The following is a 12,193-nucleotide window of genomic DNA, read 5'->3' on the forward strand; positions in this document are numbered from 1 at the left end:
AGGCAGACCCGACGCCGGCCGCGTCGGCGTGGGCGAGCAGGCTCGCTCAGCGTCTGCCCATGGCGGCACCTTAACCGGTTCAGGGCCGAGCTTGCGGAGGAAGGGGTACCCTGGAGCGGGTCGGAGGCCGGATGGTCAGCGTCAGCGAAGGTCTCGCGGAGGGGGACGGCCTCGACGCCCGCCGCGACGGCGCAAGCGAGCAGGCCGCGCTCGGCCCCCGCCCACGACCGCACCTCCAGCCGGTTGCGCGGACCAGAAATCGCGGCGGCATGGGCTCACGCCAGTGAGGAGCACGCGGAGGGATTCAACCCGCCGCCAGGGACCTGTCGTGCTCCTCAGCCCCGCCGAGGCCACACACGAGCTCCTCCGCGCGCCGCTGGGGCATCCACCGTACAAGCTCCTCCCGGCCGCGGCCACGCAAGAACTACTCCGCCGGGGGCGTCCACCGCGCGAGCTCCTCCCGCCGCGGTCTCGAGCTCCTCCGCCGCGGGCACGACCTCATCCTCACACCACCGAGGCCTCCATCGCGCGAGCTCCTCCCCGCGCCGACGAGGCGTCCACCGCGCGAGCTCCTCCCCGCGCCGCCGAGGCGTCCACAGCGCGAGCTCATCCCCTCGCTGCCGAGGCGTCCACCGCGCGAGCTCCTCCCGCCGCGGTCTCCGGTGACACTTGCAGGGCAGCCACCCCACGGGAGCTCGTCTCCGCCGCTTGTGATGTGAAGAAAGGGAAAAAAGTGAGCGTTGGCTGGGATGGGCGAGTGGATAAGCCGATGCGTTCGGTGGTCTGGTCGGTCGTCCCGAACGCTCAAACAAAATGACATGGCATTGTGCTCTGCATAAAGATCAGTGCGGCTCATCTGACGGTTTAGGACACGTTCGGGACGAGATTCAAAAGTACGGGTCGTTCGGGAGTTATGGATTCCGTCAATAATTTGGGAACTACTAGATAGGAAATGCGGCTTGCCGCATCCCGGCAGCATGCTGCCGGATATATCTATATATAACCACCGAAGCATTTCAAGTACAAAAACCACAAACACAAAAAGTTCAAACACAAAAAGTTCATATAGAGTGGTATTCTTTTACGAGAGACTTGTAAATAGATAATATAACTTCTGGGCAAAAACATACTTCTCTACCTACTACCGTATTGCAGCCAAAGTTTGATCAAGCCAATAAAAATCTGCCATACAGCAAAAGGATTACAACGTTCCAGAGCAGCTTACTGCAGTAATACAGGGGCCAATTCAGCAAAAGGGTTACAACTTAATTCAGTCACTGATCATGTACTGATTGCTAATAAATGTATTACTGGCAATAATTTGATGCCAACCTACATGAGTTACCAATTTTCTACTGAATTAAGTTGGAATTATTTGATGCCAGTATGCACAGCAAAGTGACATCTAAATCACTTCACAACATCTACAATTATCCCCAAAGATTAACAATGCCTACACCATTATAACTGTATTTTCAGTTTGGACAGTTTTTGTCAAACTAACAGTGTAAACTGAATTTTTGACAACTCTGTTGTAGCAAATGTGAAGTCCCAGATTTTCAGTTTAAACTGTTTTGTCAAACTGAAAATTCCATTGTTGTAGCAACTCTGAAAACAGTCCGAGATTTTTGACAGTGTAAATAGACTTCACAGTCCCAGATTTTTGACAACTCTAAATGGCCTCTCTAAATGGCCATCAAGCAATGAAATTTGGTCAATATGACAAGGAATCTCAATGACAAGTGGCATTACTTCACAGTAGTCTGAAGAAGTTTGATTTAACATAGCGCGCGTGCACACACACACACACTCAGGGAGGCATTAGTTCACAAGTTACATAGGTTCAGACTTGAAGCATCAAAATGTACTCCTGTAGGTTAGCAGGAAGAGTTTACATATGATCCATATGGCAAGGGTGACTTGATGCCATTATGAAGACCTCGCCGTCGGCACCACACAGCCTCCCTGAAGGCACCGTACAAAGAACTTAGCAAGCATAGGCCCCTCTCCAGAAGGCAGATTATAGTATACTGCCTGAATCTAAACATTATTATTTATCTACTGCTATTACATATACCCCCTAGATTAGATATGTATTTTTCTGCACAGAGCATTTCCTTTGATTTTAAAAATCGCCGAGGCACATATGAACTAAAATTTTCCAAGTAAAAACAGAGAAGGGCCACCACAAATATCAATTGACCTGGGCAAGTGCTCACAGACCACCGTTGGAGCCAGCGTCACTCGGCGAGCCTGGCGACCCGTGAACTTGGAGCTGTTTGTCGGCCATCATAACCTAAACAGGACAGATGGATTCAAGAGCCACCCTAGATGAGTTAAGAAAGAAAAGTGAGCTTTGGGTATAATCGTGTATAGACGCGAAGCAATCTGGTAAGGCAAACCAAAACTCGTGGAAGAAATCGAAACAGAGGATGTACCCACCTTGTGAGAGGAAGAATCAATCACACCAGATCCAGTCCCTTGCAAGCCGAAGACGAGGACGACGCGGCAACCTGAGACCAAAGGCCAACCTTAACCCTAATCAAAATGTATTTCACAAAACCAAGCAGAAAATCAAGAGCCCAACTGATGGACAACCATTTCTCATTTTTGAGACATCACAACAGTTGGCCACGTCGTTAATTCATAAAACGGAAGAAATCTCCTTAATATTTTAGTTCATGACATAATAGAACTACCAGCAAGTTACTGACACTTGACTAATGACTGCACCTTAGAGATATATAATTCCACCATTATATTAACAAATAAAATTGAACTCCCTACATGTTATCTGGTTGAGCTAAGCCTAGAACATGGAATTGCAACTTTTGCGCACACAAATTGAGAAGAACATAAGATGATGTCTGGGTGATGGACATAAAACAAGTTTAAAAGCTAACAATGCTAAGGTACCAGATACATGAACTATGCTCTAACAAACGTTCTGAAAACACCTAGTAAGTGTGAACGGTAAGCAAAGAACACTCCTATCAAAACAGTGTACCAAAATTTGCAATAAATCAAATGTGTTCAAGCAACCAGAGGGCGATCTTAATTGTATAAACATGGTGTCAAGACTCACCAAGGGGAACATGTGGCGTCAATCGAGGTAAAGAAAGAAACATCACCAGTTCAGTTAGCATGAGCCGTAAGCATAGAGCACTCATCTTGGCTGTTAGAGACGACAAAATAGAGAGGTTAACTATAAGTAGAGGAAACAATTATGTAGCATAAGAACATGCTTTCTTTGAGATTCCAAATCTGTTTTTTGTGGCAATACAATTCTAAGGCCGTAAATAAAAAATATTATACTATTGTCTGGTCAAATCATAAGGAAAGAACGACTATTATTGATTAGAGTTTTTTTAATTAGGCAAAGCACTACAACACTGGATCCTAAGCTACAGTTGAGGCATACAAAGCTATAAGTGTCTGTTCTTTTCATATATAAACAACCTTTAGTATCTCAACCAGAACCAAAGCAAAACAAAAAACATGGTTAAGTAACCAGCAAAGGAAGAATGAACCTTTTGGAATTTTAAAGTAGCAAGACATGAAAAGTTCTTTTTTTTCCTTCAATATTACACACATCAGGGGAGGTAGCTGCAGTTTTTATTGCATAGTGGGCTCAGATTTGCCTTTCCTCGATCATATAACCTACCCCCATCATCTCTTATCACCAGATCGATCTGTTTATACAGTAGAGCTGCCCTGGTTATCACTCAACAAGAATGGCCATCCAAGGACATGCCCTGGTTATCACTCAACAAGAATGGCCATCCAAGGACAACAACAAGTATCACAGGATCAAAAAGGATTCTAGAGACAAGAGGGAGGATCCAACTTGATACCCAGTGGTGCCTCGATTGCTCAAAGGCACACTAATTCCAACCAACGTAATCATCATCGCCCTAGCACGAACACCACTTGAGCATAAATAAGTAACACCTTTAAATACAAATAAAAAATGGTTCAGGGTTCATTGCATAGCCGGCACGGACACCATTGCCGGCGCCGCTGATATGCCGCCCTCCTCCGTGTCCGCTGCCGCCATCGCCATGGGAACCACCTGCGTGGGAGGGAGGGAGGCAGCTGCAAGAGCGAGTGAGAGAGGAGGCGGCAGCTAGGTTTTCATCGGAGGAAGCCGCGGTCATTTTATACCCCCCCCCCCAAGCAAAATGACCTAGATGCCCTCGTGGGGGCACGGTATTTACATTCTGTTGCCATTGGAATTTTATCCGACGGCCGAAGTTGATCGGTAAATTTCCAACGACCCACAGTGATTTGGATCGAGATCCGACGGCCTGTATCGCGAGGAGATTTCGATCCGACGGTCTAGAATCCAAACGCACGGGAGAGCTCCATTTCGGTTCAGACTCTAACAAGGGGAAACACACGGGAGAGCTCCATTTCGGTTCAGACTCTAACAAGGGGATGCATAGCGGGCTCAGATTCACCTTTCCTCGATCATATAACCTACCCCCGTCATCTCTTATCACCAGATCAATCTGTTCATACAGTGGAGCTGCCCTGGTTATCACTCAATAAGAATGACCATCCAAGGACAACAACAAGTATCATAGGATCAAAAAGGATTCTAGAGACAAGAGGGAGGATCCAACCTAATACGCACAGGTGCCACGATTGCTCAAAGACACACTTATTTCAGCCACGATTAATCATCATCGCCCTAGCACGAACGCCACTGATCAATCTAGCAAATCCAGGAGCATAGCTATAGGACCGGGGCATCCACATGTAAACCAGAGCATCACATTAGCTCCTATGATAGCAACTAAACATGAACAGCATCCTGCAAACCCTAAAATGGCATGGATCCACAAGTACAGAGCTCAAGTAGGAACCAATGCATGAGTAGGGCATAGAGCATCAACCAGACAAGCACCACATCAATATAGCCATGGCCATGTCCCATACAGTAGCCGAAGCAGAGGAGCGGGAGGAAGATGGACCTCACCGAGGGAGGCTGTAGCCGAGGCAGTACTCAGTGCACACCAGGGTTGCGCCTGAAAGCCGTCCAACCGGCGAGGAACCGCGTCGGAGTTGCGCCTTGCACCGTCCCGCCGACGAGCATGAACGCATCAAACAACCTGTGTAAGGAAGGCATCGTTGTTTATTAGAAACAATTAGTTAGGAATTACTATTTAACATAAATACATTTTTTAGCACAAAGATATGCACAGGAAAAATACAGAGCTCAAGTAGTAAATAAAATTTCATGCAAAAGATATAAAGGTCCAATGTCCAATAACAACTCAACCTTATTTTTTTCAGAATCCTTTGATACACACTATAAGTTGCCGACCAAAATCTTTGAGCATGCACATCTGGCATAAAAATTTGATATGAGAACTGATAGCATTTTTTGTCGGTTTAAAACCTTGGATCTACAATCAGAAGTATCATATTACTATTACTCTTACATACATGTTGGCATACACAATATATCTCTACTCTGCCATAGTGTATAGAAAAATAACAGGACTATTAGCTCTACATGAGAAGTGAACTCATGGGTACAAGGGATCAATCTTACCTTGAATGTCTTGCACCAAGGCATCCAGCTACCAAGGCAAGATCTCAAACACAGAACATCTATCTTAGAACACCAGTGTTTCCCTTCATAGTCCACCCTTCCTACAATATTCTCGTAACAACAGAAATCTCCCGTTAGTTTATAGAGCATGCAATTTGCGCTCAAACTGAAATAAGAACAACATTTTGTCAGTTTTGTCAGTAACATTCGGTTAATTCGGCACCAACAAAATCTCCTATATGATTTGGCGATTAAAGAATAGTAACAAATGATATAAAATAACCAGTGACATCAACTCTAACTACACAATATCCAGGGAAACAACATGAATCTCCAATTGGTTCACAAAGTATGCAACTTTTCTCTCAACTGAAATGAGAACAACATTTTGTCAGTGATATTTAGTTAATGGAGCACCAACAAATCTCCTATTTCATTTAGAAGAATAAGAATAAATAAAGGATATAAAATAACCAGTGGCACATTTAACTCTAACTACAACTTGGCAAAGAAATTACATTAGTTGATTAATGATTATCTGTAGCTAAATCCTATATTCAATACACAAGACGAAGGAATTCATATATTAGAAATCATATGCACACCAGTCAATCAATTAAACAGCAAGAATCACAAATAAAAAGAAATTACATTGGCAGTTCATATCAGTCTCCTACCTTGAAAGTGATACCTTGAAATCATATGCACACCAGTCAATCAATTAAACAGTAGGAAATGCGGCTTGCCGCACCCGGCTGCGCCGCTGCCGGGTACAATTATATCCAATTGGGTAATACAGTCATAGGAGCATTTTTTTTACAGAACAGTCATAGGAGCATTGTAAATATAAAAAAAAAAGCAATGATATTAGTTCAGTACAGTGTCATACTGCAAATTATTATCTGTTCATAAGATATGAAATTTAAGATGGGTTTTAGACTGCATAACATATTGTATAGAATATGTTGACAAATATGATGAACCGTTGCGACATAAGCATCCTTAGAAAGAGAATTCTGATTTATAACATTGGTACTCACATGAAAATTTATCTAAAAATGAGCAGATAAGTCGAAGAAGAAGAACAGTACAAAGGATACATTGAGCTTATAGAAGCATAGCAAAGCAGGCTATGTAGACATAACTCGACATCATCGATATAATAGTTCATAGTTCCTAGATTCAGATATGGACTGGATAGTTCTCCTTATAGACATCCCATCTGGGTAGCCAAGGATGACCAAGTTCAGTACAGGCCATTTTGTCAAAGCAAAGCAAGCAGGGTACATTTAGTCAATAGAGCAGATCGACGATGGATCTCATTAAGTAGGTAACAATAGTTTAGCTATTACAAGCAAGACAGAGCTCCTCACATGCCCCTCTTGTTATTTATCAATGATGCTTAATTAGTACTGGATCATCTCTGTCTGACCTAAGCCGCGACCAAGCCATATCATTGCAACCCGTACAAAAAGGAAGCTACAACTGTGTGAACCAAATATAAATGGGGACAATCCTGCTCTCCATCATGCTAAATGGGGACTTCTCTAGCACTCACGCTTACTATTGGTCACGCTTGTGTATTCAGATGCCACTCAAGATATAACCACCAAACGAATTCATTTGCATGTGTGGGTGGGTACATGATGGATGGACATGCATCCAGAGAAAAGAAAGGGGCTTGAAAAAAAGAAATCACAACTTTTTACATGCAAGAGTAGTAAGCACTAATCGCATATCCTTTGTTGTATTTCAAGCCTAATAGGAACAGGTGATAGACGATCGACCTTGTGTATCAAACAAACATGTGATAGAAATCACAACTTGTAGTGCTGAAGATCCTGCGCTGCCTGCGACGTGCACGGTCGCCATGGCCGCGAGCTAGGGTTCCGGGCGCGAGGAGGGAGGGACGGACGGACGACAGCTCGATTGCCATGGTGTTTCATGATAAGAAGGTCCATCGGCTGAGTTACCTGCAAGCACAAGCACATAATTTGCTGCATCACACACCAAGCTATTTTGTATAGCTGAAGACGGGTTTATACAAAATCATGAAACTGGACCAATAAAAAATTATATTTGGGGGTATAGGATTTTTAGAAATCACATGTGTTGAAATGTGCAGCTCACTTTGATCTGAAGCTATTCCGGTGTACCATGTTCTTTAAGAATCTCAGTAGGGACATAATCTCAAGTGTATTGTGTTTAGCAGCAAGAGGGACACTCAATATATCCATTCTGGGTGTTCCAAAAACTGAAAATGTCGGAAATCAGATAGAAACGATCTGTAGAAATGTCCCCTGAAAAATAAAAGTGAAATGTCATCACAAAGTACTCTAGTAGTAAGAAAAAGGCAAACGTCCTCTAGTAGTAATGAGGTTGTAAAGAAAGTTTGGTACCTTAGCTGGTTGTGGTTCAGGCCCAATCGAGAGCTATGTCGAGGGAATTGCTAATGCTTCCATCTGCCTGAACCTTTAGCACAAAGCTATGGATTTGCCATTGGAGATGAACCTAGCAGAGTAGATTGTAAGAAATGGAACAAATCAAGAGGAGTGAAGGAAACAAATCTGGCATAACAAGAGGAGTGAAGGAAACAAATCTGGCATAATTTATTCTATAAGATGTCCGTAAATTCAGACAAAAGATACCAACTTTGTTCCCTGAGGTGGACTGAAATAAACCATATGACCAAGACACCTGGTTCATCCTGAATTATGGAGTGAAGAAAAAAGTTGCCCTATACAACCATCAGAGTCCATGACAGTACAAAAGAATAAAAAACTAAAATTGTTGCATCGTGTAGCTTGCATAGCAGATATAGAATACAACAAATACAAATTCCAAATTAGAGGAATTGTTCAGTTTTGTTTTGCGGGAGCGCATATAGGTGCAGCTAATACATTTCTTAATGTCCCATATATGAAGAAATACTATAAGTTCATAGGACTAAACCAAAACACCAAACACCATAGTTGATCAAAGCATAAAGTTGACCATTCTTGCTCCTGTTTCCAACATGCAGTTGGCTACCACGTGGCTCTAAGCCCAATCTAGCCTACAGGATAAAGATTATGTCCTTTGGAAGCAGATTAGACTGAAAATGCTTTGCTTGTGCTATTGGATAAATGAACCTAACTGAACACCATGCAAAATCTAGGAGTATTACTGAACCTAACTGAAACACATGCCAAATCATTCTCTTGATGCCCATTTACTCCTCGGAGTACTACTGAACCCAATTGGATTTAGGAGCATTTACAAAACCTAGGAGTACTACTGAACCTAAGTGCATGTTTGGTGTATTAAACATAGAAATTGAGTGTTTGTACTGCATGGATGCAAATCAAAGGAGCTGGAGCTGCGTGCTTGTACTCCATAGACATTTTATGAACTCTATAGTCCATGGAAAATGAACATAGCCGCAAACTAATAAAAACAAGGGAAACGCTTCGGGACGGCACGCCGGCCGAACTTTCGGCCGGTCTCGAGGGCCACGCTGGCTCCAGCGTCAACGAAAACATCACGCGCGACAAGACGTGTGTAGGTGGGCCTCACACAACTACCCCGAATCTTATCCTTATTCTTTCTTCTACCTTCAGCCCCATCTCTCTCCGTGCCATGCTTCTTCTTTTCCTTTCCCCCGCGCTGCCGGCGGCCGGTGGCTGCTGCCGTCCGTGTGCTCCGCCGAGTCGGGGGACTGCCCGACTGCTCGCCGGTGGTTGCAACTTTCCGGCCCACAGCTACCTGCTGCCATGGCCGGAACCGCGTGTACACAGTGTTGCATCCGTGATCTAAAAAAGCTTCAACCACAGTTGAAAAAAGCTTCAACCATAAATAGAAAAGCTCCAATCAGCACTGCCCAACTAAAAAAGCTTCAACCATAGATGGATTTTGCTACTGTCGGCGAGGGTTTTTGCTACATCCATCACGGCGGAGCTGTGACCTCGTGCCGGCGGCAACGATGATTTGCTGCAACCGTTGTCATTTTTTGCTACGACCAATGATTTTTTTTGCTACATCCATTCAACGACACATTTTGCTACCATGGAAAGCTGCATCTGGCTGTATGTTTCGTTGACGGAGCTACGTCCCCGCGACGACGGAGGTTATTTTGCTGCAACGGTCATCGGCTTTTGCTACGACCAACGAGAAAATTTGCTACATCCATTAATGGCGCAGATGTGACACTGGACGACGGCGACAATGATTTTGCTGCAACCGTCGCTATTTTTTTGCTACCACCGGCGAAGTTTTTGCTACATCCATCTAAATGGCGTTGATTTGGGCGGCCTTTGTTCGTGCAACCTCGGGCAGCGAGCATCGACGACGGCGGTCAAAGTTGTGGCCGGCGACACGATGGTGCTGCGACTGACGTGATATGGCGGCGACCGCTAGGTGTTGCAAGGATAGGGACGTTGGGCGTGATGGCGACGCCGTCCTGCTGGACGGCGGCGACGGGTGAAGGCGGCGACGGGCGACGGCGAGGCAATTCGGCGGGAGGCGACCGGCGAAGACGCGGGAGGCGCCCGGCTTCGAGGTTGGTCGTTCGCTCGTTCATGGCGAGCGCCGGCGGCGCCGCTGCTCTGTTTCCCTATGGCCTCGTCAGATTTGGTTTTGAAAAAAAAACAGAAGCCCCAATCCAACGGCAACATTTGTCGCATCGGGTGGCTGGGGCTAGACCGGCCAAACTGTTCGGCCGGTCTGCCGGCACGTATCACTACCCTAAAAACAAAGCAGCAGAGGAGAGGACGAGCTCACCTACGAGGTTGTAGCCAAGGTAGTAGCACAGCTTGTCGCCGCAACTGAGCTCCGTGCGCTGCCTCCATGCCCCGGCCTCTTCCGCGCGCTGGCCTCTTGCGTCCGACCTCCTCTGAGCGCTGCCTCCTAACAACCACCGGATGCGACGCTCCCGGACTCGCAGCCAACGGATTCGGCGACCGCGATGTGGCGCCCATCCTCCCCGACGCGGTTGACCACGGCTCCGGCGACCGCGGCGAGAACCCGTGGAAGCACGTGCACACGCCGGCGACGCCCTCCCTCTATGGTCGCTTCCTCCACAGCGCGTCGAGTAGGTGGCGGTGATGGCGTGGTGGCGGCGGACGGACAGGGAGGATGGCTGGCGGGGAGTGACGGCTAGGGTTCAATCGCGGTTCGAGGAGGTGGGTGGTGGCGGCGGTGATGCAGGTGGGAGGATAGGAGGCGCGCGGGAGGGAGGGAGGGAGGCGGCTGCGGGAGGGAGGGAGAGAGGAGGAGGCAGCTAGGTCTCCACCACAGGAGCGGCCCCCTTTTATACCCCCACGACGCGAAATGACCGGAATGCCCTGGTGGAGGTAAGGTATTTACAATTAGTTGCCATTGAAATTTTATCTGACGGCCCAGGACGATTGGGTAAATATCAGACGGCCCACAGCGATCTGGCCTGAGATCCGACGGCCTGTATCGCGAGGAGATCTCGATCCGACGGTCTAGAATCCAAACGAACGGGGGAGCTCCATTTTGGTTCAGACTCTAACAAGGGGATTGAGCATGTGTACATGTACGTAGGTCTAGGTTTTGTATGTCACACCTGTAGTGTCTCTCCCCAATGGCGATTTCATTAAGGAGGCTTCAATAGGGTTAAGCCTACTGAGGGAGTCCTGGATTAGGGGGTGTCCGGATGGCCGGACTATACCTTCGGCCGGACTCCTGGACTATGAAGATACAAGATTGAAGACTTTGTCCCGTGTCCGGAAGGGACTTTCCTTGGCGTGGAAGGCAAGCTTGGTGATACGGATATGCGGATCTCCTACCATTGTAACCGACTCTGTGTAACCCTAACCCTCTCTGGTGTCTATATAAACCGGAGGGTTTTAGTCCGTAGGACAACAAACAGGACAACAATCATACCATAGGCTAGCTTCTAGGGTTTAGCCTCTACGATCTCGTGGTAGATCTACTCTTGTACTACCCATATCATCAATATTAATCAAGCAGGACATAGGGTTTTACCTCCATTAAGAGGGCCCGAACCTGGGTAAAACTTCGTGTCCCTTGCCTCATGTTACCATCCGGCTAGACGCACAGTTCGGGACCCCCTACCCGAGATCCGCCGGTTTTGACACCGACATTGGTGCTTTCATTGAGAGTTCCTCTATGTCGTCGCCGTTAGGCTTGATGGCTCCTACGATCATCAATAGCGATGCAGTCCAGGGTGAGACCTTCCTCCTCGGATAGATCTTTGTCTTTGGCGGCTTCGCACTGCGGGCCAATTCGCTTGGCCATCTGGAGCAGATCGAAAGCTATGCCCCTGGCCGACAGGTCAGATTTGGAAGTTTAAACTACACGGTGGACATCCGCGGGGACTTGATCTTCGACGGATTCGAGCCACTGCCGAGCGCGCCGCTCTGTCACGATGGGCATGATCTAGCTCTGCCGCCGAACAGTGCCCTGGAGGCCGCACCCGCATCGGCTTCGACCCTTAATTCGGAGCCAACTGCGCCGATCGAGGATGGGTGGTTGGACGCCGCCTCGGGGGCTACGATCCCAACGGTGATCGAGCCGAACACCAGCCCCGCACTCCGCGAGACTCGTGACTCCAAGGAGCCGGACTCCTCCCCGGACTCCGAACCTCCCGCGCCCCTGCCGATCGAATCC

At 47.0% G+C, this 12,193-nt stretch overlaps 1 long non-coding RNA gene across 8 annotated transcripts; it reads right to left on the minus strand.

Annotated features, from left to right (window-relative positions):
- Window positions 1-1,759: 1,759 nt before the first annotated feature.
- Window positions 1,760-10,804, minus strand: LOC119284732. 8 transcript variants are annotated; one of them, XR_005139187.1, is made up of 9 exons: window positions 10,319-10,804; window positions 7,960-8,071; window positions 7,691-7,860; window positions 7,348-7,533; window positions 5,561-5,661; window positions 4,982-5,114; window positions 3,086-3,175; window positions 2,443-2,513; window positions 1,760-2,296 (listed from the first exon to the last, which is right to left on the minus strand). It is a non-coding gene; the product is annotated as an uncharacterized LOC119284732 (long non-coding RNA). The 8 variants fall into 8 exon arrangements; XR_005139183.1 differs by having other exon boundaries at window positions 5,561-6,782; XR_005139186.1 differs by having other exon boundaries at window positions 6,238-7,533.
- Between the last annotated feature and the right edge of the window lie 1,389 nt (window positions 10,805-12,193).

This window comes from Triticum dicoccoides, chromosome 4A (genome assembly GCF_002162155.2).
Source record: "Triticum dicoccoides isolate Atlit2015 ecotype Zavitan chromosome 4A, WEW_v2.0, whole genome shotgun sequence".
Lineage (NCBI taxonomy): Eukaryota > Viridiplantae > Streptophyta > Magnoliopsida > Poales > Poaceae > Triticum > Triticum dicoccoides.